Consider the following 27,966-nt stretch of genomic DNA (forward strand, 5'->3'; position numbering starts at 1 on the left):
GCAGAGCTGTTGCAGGCAGGAGAAATCCATTTAAGCAAAAAACTGCTCATAGGCTGTAATTAAAGCCTATTATGTAACAACACATATAAAAGGGGACATCATCATGGGAGGTTACAAAATGAGATAAGGTAGTACTAAGGAGGGACTACTAATCCTATTGACCAATGAAACGCCACAGTTTCCAAAGGACAATGACACAAGCCAATGAAAAATATGGGTGTAAAGTGGGCGGAGATTCAAGTCCATACCTGAATACAGCATGCCTTGCAGAGCAGCGCTCGAACTCAAATGGGGACCTTCGGACCTACTCTTCAGTATACTCCTTTATCTGGGAATACTTAAGTATTAACAACGTTTCAAGACAAGAGATCAAAACTAGAAAGAAGCACTTATCACACATTAGGCCTTTCTTTATATCCTGCATTGATGTAAAAAGCCCAGTCAAAGAATGAAAGCATCATCCAAGCACCCAACAAACCTGCTGGTTGGAGCCGTGATGTCAAGAAAGGAACACAGATGCTGGGTGCAAATTCCCCAAACTTGTTGTGGTCGATTCAGGGCCACATTTTAAATTGTTGCTGAAAGCGTGCCAAATATTACAGTTGCTATGGAAACATTTAGGATTGGAATTGCAACTTTCTATATTTAATTAAATAAACATGCTGTGCTAAAATTATAATTACAGTGCCTGCTGTCAGCAACGCGTCTTATGTACAGTATCAGCTTTCTGCACGCAACACATTCAGTTTGTCCAACTGTTTAAAATTTATTCTGAAACTCAATGTACATGTTTAGAATAGGCTGAGTATGGTAACAAAATACCAATGCAATAGAAATTCCAGCCATCAGATGTCGAACCATTGTACAAACTGAGTTATTTGTCAGTTTTTTTTATCATCTAAATTAATTAAGTCCTTACATTGCTGTTGCATCACACAAGGTGACCCAAGCCCTTAAGTCAGATTTACTATGCCACGCAGAGCCCCCTTGCTTGCCTCTGCATGGCATAGTAAATCTGGAGCAACGCAAGGAAGTTCAAGTCGCTGCCTAGCATTACTCTGCGCTGGGAAGGCATTCCATGGGTGGAACGTCGGTGTTCCCACACTTCAATGCCAGTTTTTGGCGTATTCACAGATTTACTAACAGTAATAAACATGGGAATGCGTCAAAATACTGTGCCTTCCCAGGTGAGGCGTATCAAGGAGAAAGAAATTCTGCTTGTTTTCCAATCTTTTTACGTGTCCTGCATTCTGCAGCATTCGTAGAAAGAGGAAAATGCCTCAGAGGATTGTTACTGTGCAGAAACGTGTCATTTCCTGCACAAAAAAATACTGCCTGTAATGCAGGTATCCTTGCACTATGGCGTAAGGGTATCTGCATTGGTGATTGTCTGTCACACACGCACCAACGCCGAGATAGAGCAGGAATGCACCATATGTGAGAATATATGACACATTCTTGTCCTCCCCATATGATGCGGCTCAGCAAGTTGTCTTGGTTTGTTGCAATGTGCCAAATATTAGTAAATCTGCCCCTAAGTGTTTGTTGCTAGGATAAACGTGTGGGCGCAGATTGGAATACCCACATTTTCATAAACAAATAAAACAGCATTGGGGTCAGTTCTGGAGAAAATCTAATTTGGTGCTGTATTAAGTTAAAGAAAAGTTCCAATAAACATCACATGCCCAGTATCTTATCCTGGCTATGAATGCTAAAAAAGGCATCAAAATGCTCAAAAAATTGGTGACTCTGTATAATTAAAAAACATTGGAATTTGGTGCAATTAAAACAAAAACGTGAAGGGGGGGGCAAAGTGTATTAGCCAAAGCGATTAGGGTTGTAGTAGGCTTCTTTCTGTTGCTGTTATGACCTTAAAGAAACAGCCTTGATTGGGGAGAACAGAGGGATGACGACCAGGGGAAAGGAAAGTAAGGAGGTTAAGAGGAAAGAGTCACATTAAGAGGAAAATGGGACCAGACAAAATAACAAGCTTAAGACTAAGGGTTAGAATCAGTTTAAAATTTAAAAAACATAATGCTGCAGAACAAGTGAAGTGGTTGGTTGGAATGTGAAAAAAGGAGCAGTGGTGGTCAAAAACAGCTGGTATGCCGATGCCTTGTTAGGTGGAACTGATGAATTCTGGGTGTATACCCCGAGAAAAAGGTATTTAAGGAAAATGGCATTTGGGCACACGTGGTTACAGGTAAATAAATAGAACAGAAAACACAACAACATGATGGGTTGTTCAGAGGCCATCGCCCATAAAAATGTTTAAAGATTACCAGAATTAATGTGATCACAACAAAATCCAACATCTTGAAAGAGAGACATTTTTTTACTTCAACATCTACTTACCGTGACTATATGCTGGTAGTCTATGTTGCGCAGTCGATGTTAAGTGCAGGTCGGTATGAAAACTTTTGTTCAAACACTTCAACAAGGGTTTATCAGGGTTTATTTGAGCTGGATTTTTATTTCTCTATAAAAACAAAAACAGTATTTCTATGTTCATATATTTACATCAGGGGACCTTACCATACTGTATATTTATATCTAAATTTCCATAGTACATTGTAATATGTGGTGCAAAACTCGTCGGCCCGACTTCTCTGTAATGTACCGAGGAGATCTTCGGCCTCACAGGCTCTTCGCGATCTACATTGGCTTAGGGTCCCAAACCGGATCAAATTCAAAGCTCTGTGTAATCTTTTTAAAATTAAACAGGGCTCGGCCCCTAAATATCTACAGAGTCTTGTCCAAACCTACAAACCCAGTCGCACATTGAGATCTTCTGCAAATGGTGATTTTGCTGTTCCACGATTTAAACTTGTAAAGATGGGGGGTCAATCCTTCTCCCATCTAGGCCCCAAATCCTGGAACGCACTACCTATCGCCCTGAAATTAGAGACTGATCTATTTCGCTTTCGGAAAAGACTTAAGACTCTGCTCTTTCAGTAGATCTGTCCTTTCGCATTAGTTGGCTCTTTGTATTGTAATGTGTTTTTCTTTTTCTTCTTGTGTCTATCCCTGGCGCCGGGAAACCCACTGCGGGTAGCTGTTGCGCATTACAAGTTTAAATAAATAAATAAATAAATACATAAAATAATATGGGGAAAAAAGAAAGAGATGACAGAGACCCAAGGAGTAGCACCTGCATTCCAAATGTAATGGTCTGAATTATGTTTTTTAAGCAAAAAATCCACTTTCATGATCCCAGGAGACTGTGGTGCAAAAACTAAGCCAAAACCTGCGAGTATCACTGTCTATCAGAGACAGTGAAACATTTTTACTAATATACACATAAAGTACAGTGAAGTTGTTGTACGCTCTTTTCACCACAGAAACTTTATTTTGCTGAAGTTATTAATTAGATCGCCTTAACCTTGCAAAAATTGTACTCTATAAATCATTGTTAATTTCAATTCTGTTGCCGCTTTTTAACTTCATTAAATTTTATAGTATATGTTATGATAGGTTACTATTAATCACTGTCAATCTCAAAAATTAATCTACTCTGCAAAGTCCTGTCACACCTGGCTCCTTTATGTTGAATCTGTAGTACATTATATTGTGTTTCTCTTTCAATTTAGTTTGTAGACACTTGTTTATAACCATATTTTTTTATATTTTTTATAAAGTGCTACATATTAGACTCCACCGCGCGCTTTGCAGGTGCCGTTTGTAGTTACCTGGGATAGCTATCGTTTTTCTAGAACCTACAGAGGTTATATAGTATTTCTGAGTCTTCCCTGAAAGACTTTGATGATCAACCACAAGCACAAGCAGAGGTAGGTGCCGTGCTTAATTTGCAAAAAAGAAAGACTATAAGTGCAGTGTCAGAGGTGCATGGTGTGGAATTTGCTGAATACCACTACTGTGTGTTTTTGATTCCACCTCATAACTTTTATTTACACTGCCCTGCTCTTTTTCTCTCCTTACCTCACTCTTGTGGGTTCATCCCTTTATCCCTTTGTCACTCTTTTCCTATCTTTTTCTTCCTCCTTTCTCCCTTTTCTACCTTTCCCTCATTTCCTCTGTGTCAAAGTTTCATGACTTAGGGGCCTGATTTAGATCTCGACTGAGGGGAATACGCCATCACAAACATGCGGGATAGCCTGTCTGCCGTATTACAATCCCATTATATCTTATGGAGATGGTATATGGCAGACGGGATATCCGTGACAGAGTATTCCTTCCGCAGAGATGTAAATCAGGCCCTTAGTGTTGCTCCTAAAGATAAGTGGCATTTCCCTCACCTGTAACCCCATACATAAATTAGGCACCCTTTGCAAGTGTGTGCATGCGTTTTCCAGCCACTACGTATCATAGTTGATATTCAGGATGCTGAGCTTAATGTCAGAGTAGACAAGCATTAGCAAACCTAGTAGGTCTGGATATAACGTGCTGACACATGCAGCATTAACACGTTATAGCATAGGTACAGGAGAGAGCCAGCAGGAATGGACACAGAAGGATATAGTTATCAAGCAGACCTTGGTGCAACTCTATGCAAGCACTGGAGTGTAACTGGAAGGATACACCAAACATTCAACAGCATAAAGAGGCTGGTACAAGAAAGCTAGTGATGCAATTAGGGGTGGCCCCAAAGTTCACTCTATGTATTTTGTAAGCCATAGGTCAAAGCCCAGAAGTAAAATAAGATATGCTCCAATGACACTGGACCTAATCATCACTACAGGCCTACAAGAATATTCCTGATTAGGGAAAAGCTTGACATGTGCATATAAAGGAAGCTGACAAGATATTCTCACCTGTTTCTATCACTTTGAAGCAACCCAGGAACTCACTGGGCATCTCTTTAGTTTTTGTTTCAATCATTTTACTGACAAATATTCATTTTAATAATTGGACATATCAATGTATTTTTGGAAAACACAATCCTACCACATACACCATAATATTCACTGAGCACTTTACATGGTTTTCTGAACCATGATAATTATAATTGAAATGAAGGATAATAACAGGCCCATAAACACATTCTGAGTTCACATATCCCACAAACCTTAAACCATTGCTTTCCTAATTTGATTAATGGTAAGGTGTGCATGTTACAAACCAGAAAAACAAGTACAGTTTACATGATGATCTATGTTCTAAGACAGTTTATTTGCATACAGATAAAAGAGTCATGCTTGTTCTTTGAGTACTTATTTGGATTGCACATGCGAGCTTAGAGACAGTACCGGGCATATGATATAAGGAAAATCAGGATGAAAACAAACAGGATGGCAGGAGGTGAAAGAATGTAGTGTAGTAGACAAATATTCACATCTTGAGTTGCTTTGGTTGCAACAAATAAAAAGTTCTACTGTTCGGTTTGTTGGTTGAAGTATGAGCTGTTATTGTTTGAGGGCATGTGCACAGGAAGATCCTAGAGGTCTGCTGTGGAAGAACCTTAGAATGGTCCTGTGATGATAATGAGTAAATGGGTTCCAAAGAAAGAAAAAATGGTATGGAAGACCAGGTGACTCTTGTATACTCAATTAAAATGGATTATTTTACAACCAAGTGCCTGCACCAATCTGACAGTATGGAAGATACGTTTTCCAACGAGAACTAAGGACAAGAGCTTCTTACCATAATACAGTCAAATGGAAATCACCATTATGATAAAGGACACCAGGTTAATAAAAGTCAATAAGGATAGGATGCACTGCAGGCATTTTCAGATGAACGATGGATAGTGGAGATTTGTTACAATAGAGTTGAGAGAAGTTCATAGAAAATCCTGACTTATTAACTCTTTTTGTTAGATCTGGGCAAAGGCCCATGGTTCCAGGCTATTATGTCTGGTCTCTAGGTTATATTTGTCTCAAAAGCTGATTAACTGTCATTTGTTTGTTCATATTAGGCGAATTGTCTTGGAACTGGCGTAGAAGAATTAATTAAAATCTGTTTCTGTGAGCCAACTGCAAGTGAGCTCTTTAATGAATTCCAACATTGTGATAAGTTTGCTAGATAAGGTTCGAATTTGGAGGTCAATTCACCGGTATGTGAGCTCCAGGTCAATGGCAATTGTAGGAAACATCATAAACATGACAGTGTTAAGTGGAAGAGATTGACCAGTCACTTCTTAACTGATAGGAATTATTCTGGAAAATATTGCTTTCCGTCATTTGTTAACTTATCGGTGCCACTGTACAAGAATCCCAAGTATATGCAATTCACTGTCCACCCTGTCTGAATAGGAGCAATCAACCCCATATACTAACCCAGTTTCCTTCTATCTTGTGCAAGCCCAAGGCATTTTGACCTTACTGTGTCACATCAGTGAAGCACGTTTTAAGTCCATAGGCACAGCACACACAGAGGAAAGCAAAATACTGATGGATGTAAGTGTTTGAGTTAAGGCTGAAAGCCTATCTAGAGACATTGTGAACAATTTAATTTGAAGGACAGGACAACAACGCCCATGACAGCAAGGAACTCTTCGGCATCGTCAAGGAGTTCTCCGACCCCAGCACCGGCAACAGCGACATCACTCCTTCACAAGATCTCTGCGACTCTCTCGCCTCGTTCTTCCACCGTAAGATCGCCGACATCCACAACAGCTTCGGCGCACCACCCACGCACCCAAACGTCGAACCAATGCCCCCCACCGCCACCCTCCGCACCTGGACCATGGTGACCACCGAAGACACAGCCCGCACGATGAATACCATCCACTCCGGATCTCCGACCGACCCCTGCCCCCACCACGTCTTCAACAAGGCCGACTCCATCATCGCACCCCAACTCCGGGACGTCATCAACTCCTCCTTCAACACCGCCACCTTCCCGGAGAGCTGGAAGCATGCCGAGCTCAGCGCCCTACTGAAGAAACCAACAGCGGACCCCACCGACCTCAAGAACTTCCGCCCCATCTCGCTCCTCCCTTTTCCTGCTAAAGTCATCGAGAAGATCGTCAACAGACAGCTGGCCGCCTTCCTCAAGACAAACGGATCCCTCGACCCCTCGCAGTCCGGTTTCAGAGCCAACCACAGCACCGAGACCGCCCTGATCGCAGCCACGGACGACATCCGAGCCCTGCTCGACAACGGGGAAACAGCGGCACTCATCCTCCTGGACCTCTCTGCAGCGTTCGACACTGTCTGCCACCGCACCCTAGTCCAACGCTTCAGCAACATCGGCATCCAAGAGAAGGCACTGGAGTGGATCATCTCGTTCCTCGCCGGAAGAACACAGAGAGTACGCCTCCCCCCGTTTCGATCCGAGGCCAACGAAGTCATCTGCGGCGTACCACAAGGATCATCAGTCAGCCCCACCCTCTTCAACGTCTACATGAGACTTCTTGCAGCCATCACACGCCAACACAACCTCAACATCATCTCCTACGCCGACGACACCCAGCTGATCCTCTCCCTCACCAGGGACCCCGACACCGCCAGAACCAGCCTACACGAAGGGATGAAAGACGTCGCCGAGTGGATGAAGACCAGCCGCCTGAAACTGAACTCAGACAAGACGGAAGTCCTCATCCTGGGACCATCGCCCTCCGCCTGGGATGACTCCTGGTGGCCCCCCACCCTGGGCACTGCTCCCAAGCCAACAGACCACGCACGCAACCTGGGCTTCATCCTGGACTCCTCCCTCTCGATGACCAGACAAGTCAACGCCGTCTCCTCATCTTGCTTTCACACCCTACGCATGCTCCGCAAGATCTTCCGATGGATCCCGACCGAAACCAGGAAGACGGTCACCCAGGCACTCGTCACCAGCCGACTGGACTACGGAAACACCCTCTACGCCGGAACCACAGCCAAGCTATAGAGAAGACTCCAACGCATCCAGAACGCCTCCGCCCGACTCATCCTGGACATCCCCCGAAGCTGCCACATCTCCGGCCACCTGAGGGACCTGCACTGGCTCCCCGTCAACAAGAGGATCACGTTCAGGCTCCTCACCCACGCAAACAAGTCTCTCCACGACCTGGGCCCCAAGTACCTCAACGACCGCCTGACCTTCTACACTCCCACCCGCCAGCTACGATCGACCAGCCATGCCCTCGCCGCCGTTCCACGCATACGAAGAGCCACCGCCGGAGGAAGATCCTTCTCCTATCTGGCGGCCAAAACATGGAACTCCCTCCCCATCCACCTCCGACTGACCCAGGACCATCTCGCCTTCAGAAGACAACTCAAGAATTGGCAGTTCGAGCAGTAGCGGACCCCTTCCCCCAAGCGCCTTGAGACCCTCCCGGGTGAGTAGCGGGCTATACAAGTGTTATGATTGATTGATTGAAGGAGAAAGAGGAAATCATGTACTCAATTAATAATATTTAGTTAAAAAATACAATTACACATTCTTCCATTGCTGGCATGCAATCTCGACAAAGAGAGCATCAAGGATAGGTAAGGCAAATTGTATTCAAATGATTTGCATATGATCTGTAAATTAATATCAAAATATTAAGGGGCCGATTAGGATGGCGGACGGAAATGGGTACTGTCCGCCATGGTGGGGGAAATTTTACTCCCGGCTGCGCCGCGGAGAAACCGCGGTTGGGATTAGGATATTCATGTCACGAAACTCCGACCGCGGCGGACGGAACACAACCAACACCGTCCGCGGTGGACGGAACACAACCAAGTCCGTCCGCGGCGGACGGAGTCCAATGAACAACCACTGCCGCGGACGGAAATGACCGCGGAAAATAAAACATGTACCGCCATCCCTGAGAATACTCCGTGGCCGCAATTAGGATAAATCCGCCCGTACAACGGAACTCACAGCCATCCACGTCCGCGGCGGAAACAATGCAACGAGAACCACAGCATCAGGGCGGAAGGCCAACACGCACAACATCCCTAGCGTCTAACAAATGTATGAAAGTGCACCGCAAGTCCTAAGCAAACATACGAACATTGACAAGGCCCCCCCCCCAGCACAAGCCACCATGACACGTACCAATTATCCAATAATGCACACAAGTCAACACGCCCACCTACCACCTGACTGCCAACAACCATCGAGACACGACTATAAAAAGACACCCCCACACAACCACAATCCCTTGCACCACAGCATTGCTGCCAGCAAGAGGGCCATGCGAGACACTGCGAACTCACATAAAATCACATAGAAGACACCCACCCACCACCCTACCACACAAACACCCACCACACAAATCCTACACATCACACACCACACACCTGCACCTCCCAACTCACTCAACTCACACACTGAGCACCACACACCATGGCACCCAAAAAAAAACCCAAATTCACGGAGACAGAGTTGCGGGTAATGGTAGATGAAATTATCCGTGTGGAGCCCAACATCTTCGGGGCCCAAGTCCAGCAGACGACCGTGGCGCAAAAGAACCACATGTGGGACAGGATCGTCACTCGTGTGAATGCGTCGGGGACTGTGCCGAGGACCAAGCACGACATTCAGAGGCGGTGGCATGACCTTAAGACCAGGGTCAAGGGCATCCGAGCGAAAAACCACGCCAGAGCCAATCTTACTGGCGGTGGCACACCCCCGGAGCCCATACCCTACACCGATTGGGAGGAGAAGGTGCTGGTGATACTACACCCAGAGAGCCTAGACGGCCTTGACGAAGGAGAAGAGACTGGTGAGTACAAACCAAGCACCACGATCAGCACGACATGGTCAGGCTCACACAACTGAGAAGAAACATCCCCCACGCCCCAACCCATGCACGTCGGACACCAACACACTAACATGTCCATGGCTCCCAACAGGCCCCCATGTTCACGGGGAGGGTGGTGGTGGTGGTGGCGGTGGTGGAGGGTGGGGTGTGTGAGAGGCCCAAACTACAACTCCCAACAGGCCCCCATGTTCACGGGGAGGGTGGTGGTGGTGGTGGCGGTGGTGGAGGGTGGGTTGTGTGAGAGGCCCAAACTACAACTCCCAACAGGCCCCCATGTGCACGGGGAGGGTGGCGGTGGTGGAGGGTGGGGTGTGTGAGAGGCCCAAACTACAACTCCCAACAGGCCCCCATGTGCACGGGGAGGGTGGCGGTGGTGGAGGGTGGGGTGTGTGAGAGGCCCAAACTACAACTCCCAACAGGCCCCCATGTGCACGGGGAGGGTGGCGGTGGTGGAGGGTGGGGTGTGTGAGAGGCCCAAACTACAACTCCCAACAGGCCCCCATGTGCACGGGGAGGGTGGTGGTGGTGGTGGCGGTGGTGGAGGGTGGGTTGTGTGAGAGGCCCAAACTACAACTCCCAACAGGCCCCCATGTGCACGGGGAGGGTGGCGGTGGTGGAGGGTGGGGTGTGTGAGAGGCCCAAACTACAACTCCCAACAGGCCCCCATGTGCACGGGGAGGGTGGTGGTGGTGGTGGCGGTGGTGGAGGGTGGGTTGTGTGAGAGGCCCAAACTACAACTCCCAACAGGCCCCCATGTGCACGGGGAGGGTGGCGGTGGTGGAGGGTGGGGTGTGTGAGAGGCCCAAACTACAACTCCCAACAGGCCCCCATGTGCACGGGGAGGGTGGCGGTGGTGGAGGGTGGGGTGTGTGAGAGGCCCAAACTACAACTCCCAACAGGCCCCCATGTGCACGGGGAGGGTGGCGGTGGTGGAGGGTGGTGTGTGTGAGAGGCCCAAACTACAACTCCCAACAGGCCCCCATGTGCACGGGGAGGGTGGCGGTGGTGGTGGAGGGTGGGGTGTGTGCGACAGGAAACAGAAATGTCTACAAATCAATGTAACCATGTACTGTCCACATTACTGACCTGCTCGATCTTGTCCCTCAGGTGATCGTCAACTGACTGGGGAAAGCAGTACCCGGCCGCCAGCCTCGCCTCCCACACCTACAGGACTCTCTGCCGACGACGACACAGGCAGCTCCGGGGCGGAGGATGGAGCGGGACCAAGCACGCAGCCAGGGCCATCTGGCTCACAGGGACTCCCGGGACCGACCAACGTCGCATGTGTGACTCCCGCGGCACCCGTCTCTGTGATCTGCACAGTCCCCACCACCACCAGTACCACCAGTACCACCAGTACCACCACTACCACCACTACCACGAGCACCACGACTCCTGCCGGTGCCACCCAGCATGACCCAGCGCGCAACGCTGGTCCAACGGCCCCACACACAAGCAGGGTGAGTGGGCCACAAACACAGGCAACGGGACAACTGCCAATCAGGCGACCCACACACCGCCGGTCAGAGGAGGGACAGCTACCCGAGCCAGTGGCACAGTCCCTACAAGCTCTTGCCAGGTGCCAGGCCTCATACGACCGGTCCCAGGCAAACGCTGATCGTGTTCACGAGGACTCAGTGGACAACACCAACAGCCTGCGCGAGATCTCTGGCATCCTTGGCCAGATGTTGGTGATCATGGGCCAGCAGGCAACGATGTGGAGGGAATGGGTTGCCCGGAACAACCCCCCCCCCCCTCCACCATGTGTGTCAGCGCCACCGCCACCGTCACCTCCGCCTCCCCCGTCGCCTCCGCCTCCGCCTCCACCGCCGCCACCACCACCTGAGCCCCTGGCGACGGATGTGGCCCATCACCAACCTGCCCTCCCAGCTGCCTCTGTACCACCTCCGAGACGGAGGGGGCGGCCGAGGCAGGAAGTTGCTGAGAGCAGTGTTGGAGCGCCAGGCACACGCTCCAAGAGGGGACGACCTTGACAATGCCACTGCCTGTGCCAGACATTCACCCTGCAAACCATCCTGTCCCACATAGACAATCATTGCCACTGGTCTGCTGGACTAGCCTGACACCCCCCAATGTGGTGTCAGCACGGACATTTCATCTGCCATTACCTACAACTCCAACTCCCTCCCTCCCACTTACTTGTATATATTCACCAGCACAAAAGCACAACCTGTCAATAAATTGCATTTACTCACACAATGATGTTTTGCCTCCATGTTTATTCACATGATTGCCATCAGATACAGACGTAAACAGGTACAGGGATCATAGTCGCACATGATCATGGCGCTGCGGGAGTGACCTAGAGAAAACCAGAGACAGCAAACACACGTCAGTAAAGAGATTCACACACATCACAACACAATGCACAGCAACATTACACAAACGACAACCATCACACAAGCATGGGATGGGAGCACACACATCATGGACACTCCTATGTCCAAAGACATGAAGACACACATGTGCAACCATCACAAACCACACCCAGCTGAATAACCCCATATCCACACAACACCAGAAAACATACATGAGGCATTGTCAACCGCCACTAGAGGTAGATACTCACATTCAAGGGAAGTAGCGATCAATGAGCTGGCGCCTCTGGTCCACACCTTCCTCCTCACCACTATCCTCATCAGTCGACATGGGTGGGATGGGAGGCCGAGGAACTCCTTCGTCTTCAGGGTCCAACAGCAGTTCAATGTCATTGCGTACTGCCAGGTTGTGGAGCATGCAGCAGGCAATCACGATCTTGCATACTTTTCCTGGTGAGTAAGGCAGTGCCCCTCCGGTCTTATCGAGGCACCGAAACCTAGACTTCAGCAGTCCAAAGGTACGTTCGATGACTCTCCGTGTCCTTCCATGTGCCTCATTGTACCGCATTTCACCCGCCGTCCTCGGATTACGTAGGGGACTGAGGAGCCAGGGCCGGTTTGGGTAAGCCGAGTCGCCTATGTAGGGGGATGACAGAGACAAACATCAGAACAAGATATGGTGGGTACCCCATGCAACACAGAGATCACAAGAGTCCCCACTGCACACTCACCAACAAGCCACGCTTGACCGGGTGGCAGATTTGCCATGAGTCGTGGGACATTGCTGGTTCGCATGATGTGGGCGTCATGTGCGGATCCAGGAAATCTTGCACACACATGGGAGATGATGTTGCTCGCCAGGCCTACCACCTGCACGTTCAGCGAATGAAAGTGTTTCCGATTCCTGAACACTTGTTCGCGTGCCCGTGGTGGAATGAGCGCGATGTGCGTGCCATCAATTGAGCCCACAACGTGAGGTATGTGGCCCAGTGCATAGAAACCAGCTTTGACAGCTGGCAACTCTTCCGGACGTGGGAAATGTATGTACTCATCCTTGTACAGCATCATAGCTGTTAACACATCCCGAAGAACCGTGCTGAACATTGCCTGTGACATACCCCCGGCACCTCCAACTGTATACTGAAATGTGCCAGTAGCGAAGAAATGTAGTACCGCCATGACCTTTGCAGTGGGTGTAAACGAGCCAGGATACGTTCTACGTGGCTGCAGATGAGGAGCCAATTGAGCCACAAGCTCCAGCAACCGACGTCGATCCAGCCTGAATTTCCGAATCACCTCCTCGTCTACCATATCCTCCAGCTGAGTGTATGGGCGATGCACATTTGGAGCCCTCCTGTGTGGGAGAGAGATGTAACTTAGGTCAACGTACAAACGACGCATACGTGTACAACTCCATCACATGTGTACCTTACTGACATAACTCCAGTCGTCACCCTAATGTATCGTAGACACATCACAGACACTCATGCAACTGCATGCACACAAACGATAAGTTTACACACGCCATGTCATCAAGCACAAATGCCACCACCAATGATGATGTGCATACGGTAATGACATGCATGGTGACAGAACGTATAAATCACATACACGGAATGCATGTGTACCACCACCACTGTAGTCACCTCGACACAACAATAAACCGACAACAGATGCATGAATTGGCCACACAGCCGTGATGTACTGTGTAGTTGTGAAGATGTAACAACGTCTGTAGGGTCAAACCCGACGTCAACACGTACGAATGCACATCTGTTGGCCATTGTGTGCCGACCGATGTCCATTGTATGGACACACATGCTATATTGTATGACATATGACCTTTCACAATCACGCTCACATCCCTCATGACGCAACTGCACACAACACATCACGGTGCAGCGTCTGACAAGATCACATATTTGGCGCCGCCATGGCGGTGCTCAACTTCCGCTACTTCCCAAAGGCAGAATGCGGCCTGCGTCCCTCTTCCCATTGGCTGCATGTGCAGGGACCGTGACGGGCACACATCGGCAACCGCACGTGCAAGCTTCAGGCACGGATGCTTCAGTTGCAACAATGTACTATCACTGGCGCCTCCATGGCGGGGCACGTACACAGCGGGGGAGGTGCAGGCCTATACACCCTGCAGATGTACTCAATGGACATGCCAGTTCATGACCCCCCTTACAGTCACCTTGCATCATCCACCGTACACCGGCCGGAGCGGCCGGCCCATGAACAACCGCCGTGCCCGGCCATGAACACAACCGCCATGGCCGTGCCCGGCCATGAACAACCGCCGTGCCCGGCCATGAACACAACCGCCATGGCCGTGCCCGGCCATGAACAACCGCCGTGCCCGGCCATGAACACAACCGCCATGGCCGTGCCCGGCCATGAACAACCGCCGGTCCCGGCCATGGCGGTTGTGTTCATGGCCGGGCACGGCGGTTGTTCATGGCCGGGCACGGCCATGGCGGTTGTGTTCATGGCCGGGCACGGCGGTTGTTCATGGCCGGGCACGGCCATGGCGGTTGTGTTCATGGCCGGGCACGGCGGTTGTTCATGGCCGGGCACGGCCATGGCGGTTGTGTTCATGGCCGGGCACGGCGGATGTTCATGGGCCGGCCGCTCCGGCCGGTGTACGGTGGATGATGCAAGGTGACTGTAAGGGGGGTCATGAACTGGCATGTCCATTGAGTACATCTGCAGGGTGTATAGGCCTGCACCTCCCCCGCTGTGTACGTGCCCCGCCATGGAGGCGCCAGTGATAGTACATTGTTGCAACTGAAGCATCCGTGCCTGAAGCTTGCACGTGCGGTTGCCGATGTGTGCCCGTCACGGTCCCTGCACATGCAGCCAATGGGAAGAGGGACGCTGGCCGCATACGGCCAATCGCAAGTAGCGGAAGCTGTGCACCGCAACAACAGGGCCAGTCATTGGCCCATTTCACGATCATGCTCCCAGGGCTGACCAATTGCTGGCGACGTATGCCACTGACACGTGCTGAGGGCCCTATATATGTGTCTTGGCCAACATGAAACTTCCTACCCTGGGGACCAGTGCTGCCTGTGACCATCACCTCGACCTGCTGCTGCTGCTGAGCTGACCACCGACTGCTGCCTGTGACCATCACCTCGACCTGCTGCTGCTGCTGAGCTGACCACCGACTGCTGCCTGTGACCATCACCTCGACCTGCTGCTGCTGCTGAGCTGACCACCGACTGCTGCCTGTGACCATCGCCTCGACCTGCTGCTGCTGCTGAGCTGACCACCGACTGCTGCTCTAGTGCCATACTCCGTGATCTTGCCATGTCGAGAGGCAAAGAGATCCGGTCTCGACCCTTCACCGCCGCGGAGCTTGATGTCCTCGTGGACGGTGTACTCCGCAACTATGGACGCCTCTACGGCGCACCGGGACGGGTGGTAAGTGCAGTGTGGGACATGTTGGTGTGCATGAGGGGGCCAAATGATCAGGCCTATTTATATCTTAGCTGTGTAGTGTGGGCTAGACATATGTTCCTGATTGTGCATGGCTGCTGACAGTAACGTCTTGCCCCTATGTGTGTGACAGGCCACCTGTCCACTGACTTAAACCCTTTTGTCTCCCATCATGGTAGGTCAAGCTGCACCTTCGCAAGGACCTGTGGAGGACCATAGCACGGGAAGTACGGGCATTGGGGGTGTGCAACAGACGACATACACACTGCCACAAACGCTGGGACGACATTTCCAGGCTGAGCAAGAATGTAGCGGAAGTAACACTGGGCCTGATTCCAAGGACGCCCCGTCTGGCCCGACGCTCCATGACCCCTCTCATGCACCGTATCATTGCAGTGACGCATCCTGAACTGGCCGAACGTCTGAGTGCCGATCAACAGCAAACTAGCGGTGAGCATACTGTCTGTGTAGGAAACTTGTGAGTGCTATGCATGTATTGGTGCACAGACACACCATTGAGTTCCGTGTTGCGTATGTATGCCTGTGATGGCATTTTGGTCCCATTGGGTGGTACTCATTTGACATCCAGGTCCGCCATGTTGACACGCCACTTGCTTAGTAGTTGAGTGTTAAAGCACATCCCCTAGTGGTCCATGTCCCCATGGCAGAAAATGTGAGGATGACTGGTAGGGGTGGGCCATGTGCAGGCTGAGGGCTCATGAACCTTTGTCTGCTATGTGATTTGGCTATCCTGTTCCTTCTGTACGTGAGTGTGCCCATGACTCACACATCTTTTCTGTGCATTTCAGCTTTGACAGAGGACACTCAGCCACAGACGGTGGAGAGTAGCCGAGGAAATGAGTCCGGCTCAGACTTCGCACACACGCAGACTGACACGGAGGAGGCCAGCGCCGGAGAGGGGGACAGGACCGTCCCTGAGGACTCGCATGTGGAGACACCATCGTCCTCCTCGTCGGACACTCTTGGTGAGCCTGCACTGTTGTCACAGACTGGGAGTGGGCACTCATCACCTTCTGTCGGAAGACAGCACACAGGGCCCACACTTCCGCCAACTGCACCATGTATTGTTCGTGGCCGAAGGAGTAGGGGGAGCAGAGTGGCGTTCGGTGCAGGCACCGCTGCCCCTGCCACGGTGAGCCAAAATGCACTGTGTGCTGAGGCCGTTGATCTGCTGCGACAGCTGTGTGTGGGTCAGACCAATATGACAAATGCTTTCCAGGATCATGATAGGAAGTTGGGGCAGGTGGTGGCATTCATGGAAGGGATGCATGGCGATCTTGCAGGTCTACACAGGACAGTGCAGTCATTGGCAAGCAGTGTGTCGTCTGCAATAGTACAGTCGAATGAACAGGGTGCTACTTCTGTTTCCCCATCTACACCGCTGGATGTCTCAGGGGGTAGTGATTATTCAGAGCAGGACTCAAATACAGGTTATTGCACTAGAAGCAGCGTCAGACAGCACGTCAGGGCACGCAGGGCACAGACCCCATCCCCTAGATCAGCTAAATCTGTTCACGTAGACGACGTCAGATGCACTGGAGTACACACACAGGATCCACAAGTGTTGTTGGGGGACATGCCTTCCGGAGCTACACAGGCATTCAACACGAAAGGTACTCCGAAGGCAAGGGATACTCACATGTCCATGGACTGTTCCTTGGACAAGGCCAGTCAGAAGACAAAGGCACCTACTGAGAGCAGGGAGACTCCCAAGAGCAGGCCCACAGCAGAGGTAAGGGACACTCCCATGGACAGTGAGAAGACTAAGGCACCTACTAAGAGCAGGGAGACTCCCAAGAGCAGGCCCACAGCAGAGGTAAGGGACACTCCCAAGGACAGTGAGAAGACTAAGGCACCTACTAAGAGCAGGGAGACTCCCAAGAGCAGGCCCACAGCAGAGGTAAGGGACACTCCCAAGGACAGTGAGAAGACTAAGGCACCTACTAAGAGCAGGGAGACTCCCAAGAGCAGGCCCACAGCAGAGGTAAGGGACACTCCCAAGGACAGTGAGAAGACTAAGGCACCTACTAAGAGCAGGGAGACTCCCAAGAGCAGGCCCACAGCAGAGGTAAGGGACACTCCCAAGGACAGTGAGAAGACTAAGGCACCTACTAAGAGCAGGGAGACTCCCAAGAGCAGGCCCACAGCAGAGGTAAGGGACACTCCCAAGGACAGTGAGAAGACTAAGGCACCTACTACGAGCAGGGAGACTCCCAAGAGCAGGCCCACAGCAGTGGATAGGAACACTCCCAAGGGCAGCGACACACACAGGGAGCAGGTGTCTGCTGGAGGCAGGTGCACCACAGACGACAAGTCTGCTGGCAGGAACAGGGCGGCGAGCAGGGCACAGGCTACATCCAGAGACAACACTCCACCTAAGGATAAGGCACATCCTACGGACAAGGCATCTAGCATGGACAATGGCGCAATCAAGGACAGGCATACTTCACCCCTGGCTGCACTGAGGCTGATGTTTTCTACTAAACGCCAAACTGATGTCTCCGCGGCGGAGTCCCCCCATACCTCCACTCCCATCCAGGCCAGTCAGAAGCAGAGGAGGGTGTCCCCTGTTGTTGCATCCCCCATTACACATCATTCCGAGTCCAGGCGGCAGGCACAGAGCAAACGACAAGCAGGCTCCAGCACGTCCCCCGAAACCAGATCCCCGGCAGCAGTTGCTCCACCTATACTGGGTGGTGATTCTTTGGAGTCCCCACCACTTGGCAGTCCTGTCCTGTCCAGGGTGCACTCACACCTCCCTAAGAAACGCAGACACACACCATTGACACCTGCAAACCCCGATTTGGCTCTAGGTGAGCTATCCCCAGCTCCCAGGCCCACCCTGCCTCCTGGCCCATACAGCCCTGTGGCTCATCATTTCAGTTGTCCCAGTGGCGCCGGTGCAGTTGACTCTCATGTATCAGATGGTGGCACAGTGTCAGTTGTGCCCTCTCCTGTTGCAGGTCCTGGCAGTGTATCTGGGTCTATGGCTCACGTGTCAGTTAGAAGATCTGTGGCTGTGTTGCACACTCCTGTTTCTGGTGCTGGCAGTCTGTCTGGGTCAGTGGCTCACGTGTCAGTGACTACATCTGTGGCTGTGTCTCACACTCCTGTTGCTGGTGCTGCCAGTGTGTCTGGGTCCGTGGCCCATGTGTGTGTCACTCGGGCTGTGGCTGTGTCTCACACTCCTGTTGCTGGTGCTGCCAGTGTGTCTGGGTCCGTGGCCCATGTGTGTGTCACTCGGGCTGTGGCTGTGTCTCACACTCCTGTTGCTGGTGCTGCCAGTGTGTCCGAGGCAGGTAGTTCACGCAGTCCCCCCTGATTCTGTGATGTGACGTGCTGTACACTTCACTCAAATGTTAATTCACATGGTGTGTCCATTGAGAACTGCGTGGCACTCTTGTGGTCCCTGTGACGGGTTGGTAGGGACACGTAGTTGTGCTGCCTCTGATGTACCTGCTCTGTACTCTACAATGCCCTGTTGATGCTCTGATACTGCATGCTGCCCTCTCGTTACCTGCCTCTGATGTACCTGCTCTGTAATGCACAATGCCCTGTTGATGCTCTGATACTGCATGCTGCCCTCTCGTTACCTGCCTCTGATGTACCTGCTCTGTAATGCACAATGCCCTGTTGATGCTCTGATACTGGCCTCTCGTTACCTGCCTCTGATGTACCTGCTCTGTAATGCACAATGCCCTGTTGATGCTCTGATACTGCATGCTGCCCTCTCGTTACCTGCCTCTGATGTACCTGCTCTGTAATGCACAATGCCCTGTTGATGCTCTGATACTGGCCTCTCGTTACCTGCCTCTGATGTACCTGCTCTGTAATGCACAATGCCCTGTTGATGCTCTGATACTGCATACTGGCCTCTCGTTACCTGCCTCTGATGTACCTGCTCTGTAATGCACAATGCCCTGTTGGTGCTCTGATACTGCATTCTGCCCTCTCGTTACCTGCCTCTGATGTACCTGCTCTGTAATGCACAATGCCCTGTTGGTGCTCTGATACTGCATTCTGCCCTCTCGTTACCTGCCTCTGATGTACCTGCTCTGTAATGCACAATGCCCTGTTGATGCTCTGATACTGGCCTCTCGTTACCTGCCTCTGATGTACCTGCTCTGTAATGCACAATGCCCTGTTGATGCTCTGATACTGCATGCTGCCCTCTCGTTACCTGCCTCTGATGTACCTGCTCTGTAATGCACAATGCCCTGTTGATGCTCTGATACTGGCCTCTCGTTACCTGCCTCTGATGTACCTGCTCTGTAATGCACAATGCCCTGTTGATGCTCTGATACTGCATACTGGCCTCTCGTTACCTGCCTCTGATGTACCTGCTCTGTAATGCACAATGCCCTGTTGGTGCTCTGATACTGCATTCTGCCCTCTCGTTACCTGCCTCTGATGTACCTGCTCTGTAATGCACAATGCCCTGTTGGTGCTCTGATACTGCATTCTGCCCTCTCGTTACCTGCCTCTGATGTACCTGCTCTGTAATGCACAATGCCCTGTTGATGCTCTGATACTGCATTCTGCCCCTCTCACGTGCTGCCTCTGATGGAGCTGTTCTGTGCAATGGACTGTTGATGCACTTGGCCCCTCTCACGTGCTGCCAGTGATGTGACTGTTCTGTGCAATGGACTGTTGATGCACTTGGCCCCTCTCACGTGCTGCCTCTGATGGAGCTGTTCTGTGCAATGGACTGTTGATGCACTTGGCCCCTCTCACGTGCTGCCTCTGATGGAGCTGTTCTGTGCAATGGACTGTTGATGCACTTGGCCCCTCTCACGTGCTGCCTCTGATGGAGCTGTTCTGTGCAATGGACTGTTGATGCACTTGGCCCCTCTCACGTGCTGCCAGTGATGTGACTGTTCTGTGCAATGGACTGTTGATGCACTTAGCCCCTCTCACGTGCTGCCTCTGATGGAGCTGTTCTGTGCAATGGACTGTTGATGCACTTGGCCCCTCTCACGTGCTGCCTCTGATGGAGCTGTTCTGTGCAATGGACTGTTGATGCACTTGGCCCCTCTCACGTGCTGCCAGTGATGTGACTGTTCTGTGCAATGGACTGTTGATGCACTTGGCCCCTCTCACGTGCTGCCTCTGATGGAGCTGTTCTGTGCAATGGACTGTTGATGCACTTGGCCCCTCTCACGTGCTGCCTCTGATGGAGCTGTTCTGTGCAATGGACTGTTGATGCACTTGGCCCCTCTCACGTGCTGCCAGTGATGTGACTGTTCTGTGCAATGGACTGTTGATGCACTTGGCCCCTCTCACGTGCTGCCTCTGATGGAGCTGTTCTGTGCAATGGACTGTTGATGCACTTAGCCCCTCTCACGTGCTGCCTCTGATGTACCTGCTCTGTACTCTACAATGCCCTGTTGATGCTCTGATACTGCATTCTGCCCTCTCGTTACCTGCCTATGATGTACCTGCTCTGTACTGCGCATTGCCCTGTTGATGCTCTGATACTGCATACTGCCCTCTCGTTACCTGCCTATGATGTACCTGCTCTGTACTCTACAATGCCCTGTTGATGCTCTGATACTGCATGCTGCCCTCTCGTTACCTGCTATGTTGTACCTGCTCTGGTGCCCACTTTGCCCATGTTCACGCATACACTGTGATTTGACCCCTATTATTTGACAATAAAGGTAGTCTATCAAGTCTCGTGGTCTGTCGTTGTCATTCCTGCTTGCGTCCTGCTAATGTGTATTCGTATATGCTTCTCATCAGTGGTTTCGGTAACATGACACTCCCCCTCCCTACGTCACGTCCCTTGCTGGTATTCCCCTCCAGACAGCCAATGGTTTGTACCTTACCTGCGTCGTCGTCCATAGTAGGCCATGACTAGGACGTGGTGGATCGCGAAGAGCATCGGGAAAGCGTGTAGCGCCGGGTCCATGGTGGTGGTCAGCTTGCGGTGGGTATCTCGGCTGTGTCACCTATGTTCGCTGTGGGGATTCCGCCGTGTTAAGACAGGTTGTTTTTCCGCAGCGGTTTTATGTGTGTTTTCCGCCATCTTGATTTGGGGGACGGTCTTCGACGTCAGTGCGTACGGCGGAGCGTTTGGATGTGTTCCGTCCGCCGCGTGGTCGTGTGTAGTTGGCCGGCGGAGCGTGTTTTTCCGTCGCGGACGGAAATTTGACACGTTTTCCTATCCTGATATGGCGGACGGAGTATCCGCGGCAGGCGGACACGGAAAAGGCTTTTTCCGCCTACTCCAGGGCCGCGGTGGCTCTTCCGTCCGCCATCCTGATCGACCCCCAAGTGCGGTGGAAGTGACATGACACCTCTTTTGAACCATGCCAGAGATACAGGGAGTGACATCACATTATTTTTACACTCAGATAAGAAGCTGAAAAAGTTACTTACCTATATCACTAGTTTTCTAACATGAGAATCTTCACGAGATTAATAAACACTCAAAGATGTGGCCCCTGTGTGACTATTAAGTGTTTATGTATATTAAGAAATATTAATTTGAAAAAACAATCTTTACTGCAAACTTCTGGTTCCACCATGTTTACCAACAGGGACTGATACATGTATGCCCATATTCAACAACTACAACTATCTAAAGCTAAATCCGTGCTCACTTTTCTTACTTGCACCCACCTGCATGAGTGGGTGCAAGTAAGTATGGGGGGGTCCATGGGACCTACTTTTTCCCGTGCAAATGTCACACACAGAGGCATTGTCTATGTGCCACCTGTCTGTGGCCTCCTGATGGGCTCTTTGCCTCTGCGCCTGCGTCCATAATAGGGCGCAGACACACAGTCAAAAGGCCCTCATGTTCATGTGCACACACGCCTGTTGCTCCCTCGAGGCAATGTTTGTAGTATGGCCTCTGAAGCACATAATAGTGTGTATTTATGTACTAATACAACTAAAACATAAAGTAGTGCTAAGAAGACCCACATGAACAACTCAGATTTTAACACGCCTAACACGCCTACACATGATGGGCAAGAAGGGACTGACTGGAGGGGGTGTCGCTCCTCTCAGAGAGCGCAACAAGCAAAAAAGTAAAAAATACATTTGAACAAATGAACTTGAAACAAACATAATTTCATTGATGATCTTCTCAACAGGCGGATGCTGCAGAACTGGACAATATAAAATTGTTATCACTATAATCTGAAGGTAATGCCATGCTGCTTTGAGGCTATCTTTATTACTTCAGGATGACCTTAGCACAGCATGGCTTCGAGAAAGCTTGGGTTGGGTGAGTTTTGTTGTTTCTTTTGTGTTTTTTAACACAATTATTTTGTATTAATGAGATTCATTTTTCTATACAGACTAACTCAGTGAGCACTGCCCGCCTGAGCGAGTGCGAAGAAAGGATGAAGGTCCTGGAGACAAATATTGTGTAATGTGAGTACTTTAATCAATGCATCTTCCACAGAAGTTCTAATTTATTACATGAGATTATCTAGAGTGGATTGTCCATTCCTGTTCAAGAGATAGGTACTTCTATTGGATACAATAATAATAATACTATGCCTTGTGTTTGCTGCACCAGGAGGCTATGTCACCTAGCGTTACATTTCTCACTTAGGACCCTAGAGACCGAATCCTGGATCAGGACATGACCAAAGTGATGGGTGTTGATGGAAAACCATTTACTGTTGATGGGCAAATCATTTAATCTCCTACATTAAAAAAAACTAAGGGGCATATTTACAAGGCACCTGCCCTACCGAAGCATCACTTTTTTTGACGCTCCGGTGGCGTACAATACTGAGCCATGTTAACAAGGCCAGACAAAGCCACAGAGTGTGGCTTTTCATGTCTTTGTAAATATGGGCCCTGTTCATGCATTACTCTGCGTGGAAGGGGTGTTCCATGGGTGTTGCTGTGGGTGTTCCCACCAACACCCATGGATTGTGACACATTCCTATATTTTCATGGTTTGGTAAAGCAATGAAGTGGCACAATGAGTAGAAATTCCCTTATTTCTCCTTGTTTTTTTTGCTCTTTCTATGTGTACTGCATTCTGCAGTGCAGTGATGTGTCATTTTCTAGTAAATATGCCCCTAAACAAAGTGTAAATATAGAAAAAATAATTGAGTGAAATAAATGTGAAAATCCAGCCACATATATGCAATCTCGAACTGTCTTCTATCCCCAGAATATGTATTGGCCTCCATTGCTCCTCAACCTGGTTCAGACTACATAAAGACCGACTCATACATATCAACTTACGAGTTTAGGTACTTCATCCGGATGGCTCCTGGCGAAATAGCCCACATCAAAATTCCTGTGGCGTCCAAGTCAGGAATTACTGGCTCCAAAAACTCCGGCAGAGGCTGTGGGTAGCAGAATTACCTGCCCCCGACTACACCCGCAGGAGTCTGATCAAGTACAGAGTGCACCCCATGGACCGACACAAGCATGCCTTGCCTACACAAACATTCCCTGCTTTCTTCCACCCTGTCCCCTCCCCCCCCACTCACCCACCAGCACTATCGCGGACACTTTCCACCTGCTCAAAGCAGGCAGCAAATATCAGCATTTTTCCATCAAAATCAGGAAAACTTGCCTGATAAAGCACCCTGTTACTTTGTATCTGAGAAGCTGTTCCTCGGTTTATGGGATAAAACCATGCAATGGCTGGATTTTGGCACAGACATAACATAGATTCTCTGCCTCTCCGCAACTACGCACCAACATCCGGGCAACTCATAATAATGGCTTTAATATTTTAGAAATTGTGCCCTTCATTGTGGGGAATGTTATCCAGTTTCCAAGCATATGCTGCATTTTATTGTTTAATCCTGTAAATCATATATCCAGGGATAGTTATGGTATAGGTTGTTGTCCCCATTTTGGAATTTTAGGAGACAATTCATAACGACATATAAAGTACATTAAAAAGTTCTACATGTGTAATGCCTTCATTGAGAGCTAAAATGTGTTGGATCAAAACAACTCACAAAGTTATGAATTACCACAATCTTTGGAAAAATAACACATAGTAATCCGGTGCAATGCCTTTGCCTTTCCTTTCAGTTGTTCAGGAATAGGGGGCAAGAACAAGTCAGTTCAGCCTAGAATAATGAATGATATGTCGTTCTACAGCATTCTTCTATTTCATTTTTAAATCAAGTGCACAGAATATCTTTTAGTGAAGACTGGTCATATGTCTGACATTTGCCAAACCGTCAGTGAATTGTGACGCGTGTTTGCATTTGTTTCGCTGATAGCACAGTATGAAATGAAGCTGTATTTGCATGTCAGCTATTTGCTTAATAGACAATAAAGAAATGTAACTGATTAAACAGTAACTCAGTGACAGAAATGTTATTAATGTATTTAAAATATTGCTTATAATGCAACTGAAAGTGCTGATTCAGTGTAGTTGTCTGTTGCCATTTTCTGATAAATTCACACATTTTCATGCTCTAATTTCTCAGTGAAATGATATTTCAATATCCTTCATAGCAATGTTCAAAAACACCACACATATTTTCACTTTTCCATGTCTGTATTTTGTATGCATGTCCACCACTGCGTTGCTTGTCATCAGAGCCTCACCCCTCAAGCCTGGTGTAGTACTGGAAAACATCTATACTTAAAATAGTTCTTTCATAGCATTTTATCATACCATTACCATGGTGTTTATAAAGGCAGATATTGTTTTAGTACTAAGGACCATGGGCCACATGTATGAAGCTATTTTACGTTTACAAACAGGCCACTATTTTGTGATTTGGTAACCTGTTACCCAATCTCAAAATGGGTTTGCTAGTCGGTATTAGGAAGGGGCATTTCAAGGGCATCCCTTCCTAAAGGCAAATCGCAGAGGTATGTAGGAATGTTGTGCTACCAAATACTGGTCGCAAAGCATTTGCAGTTTGCCATCAGGTTCAATCTGATGGTAACCCATTCGCAAAAAGCCTTCCCCTTTGTAAATAGTGGTGAAAACATTTTTTAAGAGGAGGCAGTGGTCTCACAGATCATTGCCAGTTTTTTAAAAATGAAAATAAAACTTTTCATTTTTTTTTTTAAATGCCTCCCGTTTTCCTTTAAGGATAAAGGTTTACATAAAAATGTTTTGCTTTATTTAAAAGCAATCACAGACATGCTGGTCTGCTGGCCCGAGCAAGCCACAATCCCCATTATTTTAGCGTTCCCAATAAGTCGCAAATTACGACCTAACTCCTTAATATTCACGAGGTAGGTCAGTTTGCGAGTCACCACGATTTGCTAAATGAAACTCATGGAGTTTTGTACATTAGGAATAGCTATTACGCAATTGCAATTCACAGAAAACTGCCATTAGGCAACTGCTATTTCCAAAATGTATACCATATCACATAAAGTGAGCACAGCAAGCACTAATTTAAGACATGGGGCTGTATCACATAATACATAAGTCAGTCTCTGCAACACTTTTGGGATGAGTTGTGTCTTAAATAGTTGAAGAGCAGGGGCAGGGATATTTTACCCCCTTATACAGTGTTAAATTAATTAGCTCTTGGACTGTTAAAGAATGTTTTTTTTTACTGGAAATGTAGCAACGTTTATAGACATATCTAAAGAAAACAAAAGAACACAGTAACATACACAAACCAACATTACAGCACAGATGTCAGCAACACAAAAACACAACAGAAGACATCACCACTACAGCAAAATGCCACAAAACAAGCGTTCCTGTCACACATTACCGCCTGCAGAAATCACTATTAATGCTTCTAAAGCACAAGTTCACCCAAGGGTATCGTAGTGCTTAATAAACAATGTTTATTGTTAACCAAATCAATGGTACTTACTTTATTGACCTCCGAAGGATAAACAGCAGAGTGGACCCACCAGGATATGAACCTATGACTATGAGGTTGAACACAGACCCTTAGAGTGGAGGCATTAGTCCACTATACCACCAGACCTGGTGACCAATTTTTATCATTCAATGGTAAAAGGAGTTTGCATCAAACTCTGCCTTAACTTTCCACCAAATTGTGAAATAGCGCCAGCAAAAAATATTTTGTGTCCGGCCCTTTGTGTCTTGAACAATGCAGATTAAATAAAGAAAAAGTAATTTTTAAGTATGTTATCAATTGAGTAAGCCTGGACAAACATTTAATTGCATAGTTAGGGGGCGAGCTGAAGCTCTGCTGTCAAAATCGTCCACATGTTAAGTGAATTCATATCTCAGTGATCTGTGTATAATCTGCACATAAGGCAGTTGTCCCTTGCTATGGCAGTGTGAGCTTCACGGATATTTACACTCTCTTTGCTCTGACTATTAGTGGTCCCAATGTTACTTTTCAAATTCTTCAACGGAATAGGGAAAATAAAATAAAAAATAAAACCACTTACCTTGAGTTTGTCACTGAGTGCAAGGTAAGTGGTTTTATTTATTTATTCATTTTCTTTTCCCTATTCTGTTGTATGTCACTTCCACCTATCCCTGCACCGCCTCACCGCGCTTACCTGCACGGGCCGCCACTGCTTAGAAGTGCCAACTTGTCTTCACTTGTCAGCCACAGCTTGACTTAATCTCTGATAATTAGTGATTTTCAGCATCACACCTGAAACAGCTTTGGGTACAGGGTTTGACCAAATTATTATCCTTAGGCTCAGCAAAGACGATTTTATGGTTACATCAAAAATTACTTATGTAGCAGAATTGCAGAATATTAGGGCCATTGAATAATGAAATTCCATCCGTGATTTATGGGGCATTTCACAATGAGTAAATTGGAGTACTTCATGTTAATTTTAGGGAAATATCCTTGTAATTTTTTAAGCACATTATTCTGAATGTTAAAAAGTGTCATGCTGTCGGTTGAAGTAATTTCAGGGGAAAAATCCTGCAATGCTTTTTAAGCGTGCCCTGCGTTTATCATTCAATGGAATTTCGAGGTGAATTTATTGGGAAATGTAATGGTGATTTTGTAACTCTTTTATGCTGATTATGTAAGGACACTAAATGGTGAATTCAACATCATTGAAAAACGAATTCGAGATCGTCGTGCTGACTATATGGAGGCCAGGGCCAGACTGGCCGTAGCGGGCCCCGGGCAAGCCCCCGGTGCGCCGCACGAGTGGGGGCCGGTTTTGGGCCCCTGGGGGCCGTTTTTGTTACAGGGCCGTTTTTAGCAAAGAGCTCGGCGGCACCTCCAACATCCTCCCCCCCCATTGGGGAGGGGGGGCCGGCCGGCCGAGCACTTTGCCAGGGCCGGTTGTGGTTCCCAGTCCAGCCCTGATGGAGGCAAAATGTTTAAACACATTTCATAATCAGTGCTTTGGCATGTAAAATTCCATCCATGCCTTATGCTCAGCAGTCCAGGAAATTGAACCAGTCCCACATCACAAAGTCTTTTCATTCTATACCCCAATTCTCATTTGGAATGCTCCCCAATACACCTTAGGCACTGCCCCTTTCAAATATTCAGAAAGGGTCCCGATTGGTCCTCATACTGCTGGTAAATTCTGACAGAACAATAGACACTGTTCCCCATTGGTGTTTATCTCACTTATGTCTTGAAAATGTAAAGGAAT

The 27,966-nt window shown here is 48.8% G+C and overlaps 1 protein-coding gene across 1 annotated transcript in view; it reads left to right on the forward strand.

Moving 5' to 3' along the window:
* The window catches only part of KCNJ6 (potassium inwardly rectifying channel subfamily J member 6), a 1,187,709-nt gene that overhangs the window by 604,003 nt on the left and 555,740 nt on the right, over nucleotides 1–27,966 (forward strand). Inside the window, exon 3 of the mRNA XM_078656852.1 lies at nucleotides 22,752–22,827. The gene's annotated coding sequence lies outside the window, so the exon portion shown is untranslated. The remainder of the gene's footprint in view (nucleotides 1–22,751; nucleotides 22,828–27,966) is intronic.

Source organism: Lissotriton helveticus, chromosome 8 (assembly GCF_964261635.1).
Source record: "Lissotriton helveticus chromosome 8, aLisHel1.1, whole genome shotgun sequence".
Taxonomy (NCBI): domain Eukaryota; kingdom Metazoa; phylum Chordata; class Amphibia; order Caudata; family Salamandridae; genus Lissotriton; species Lissotriton helveticus.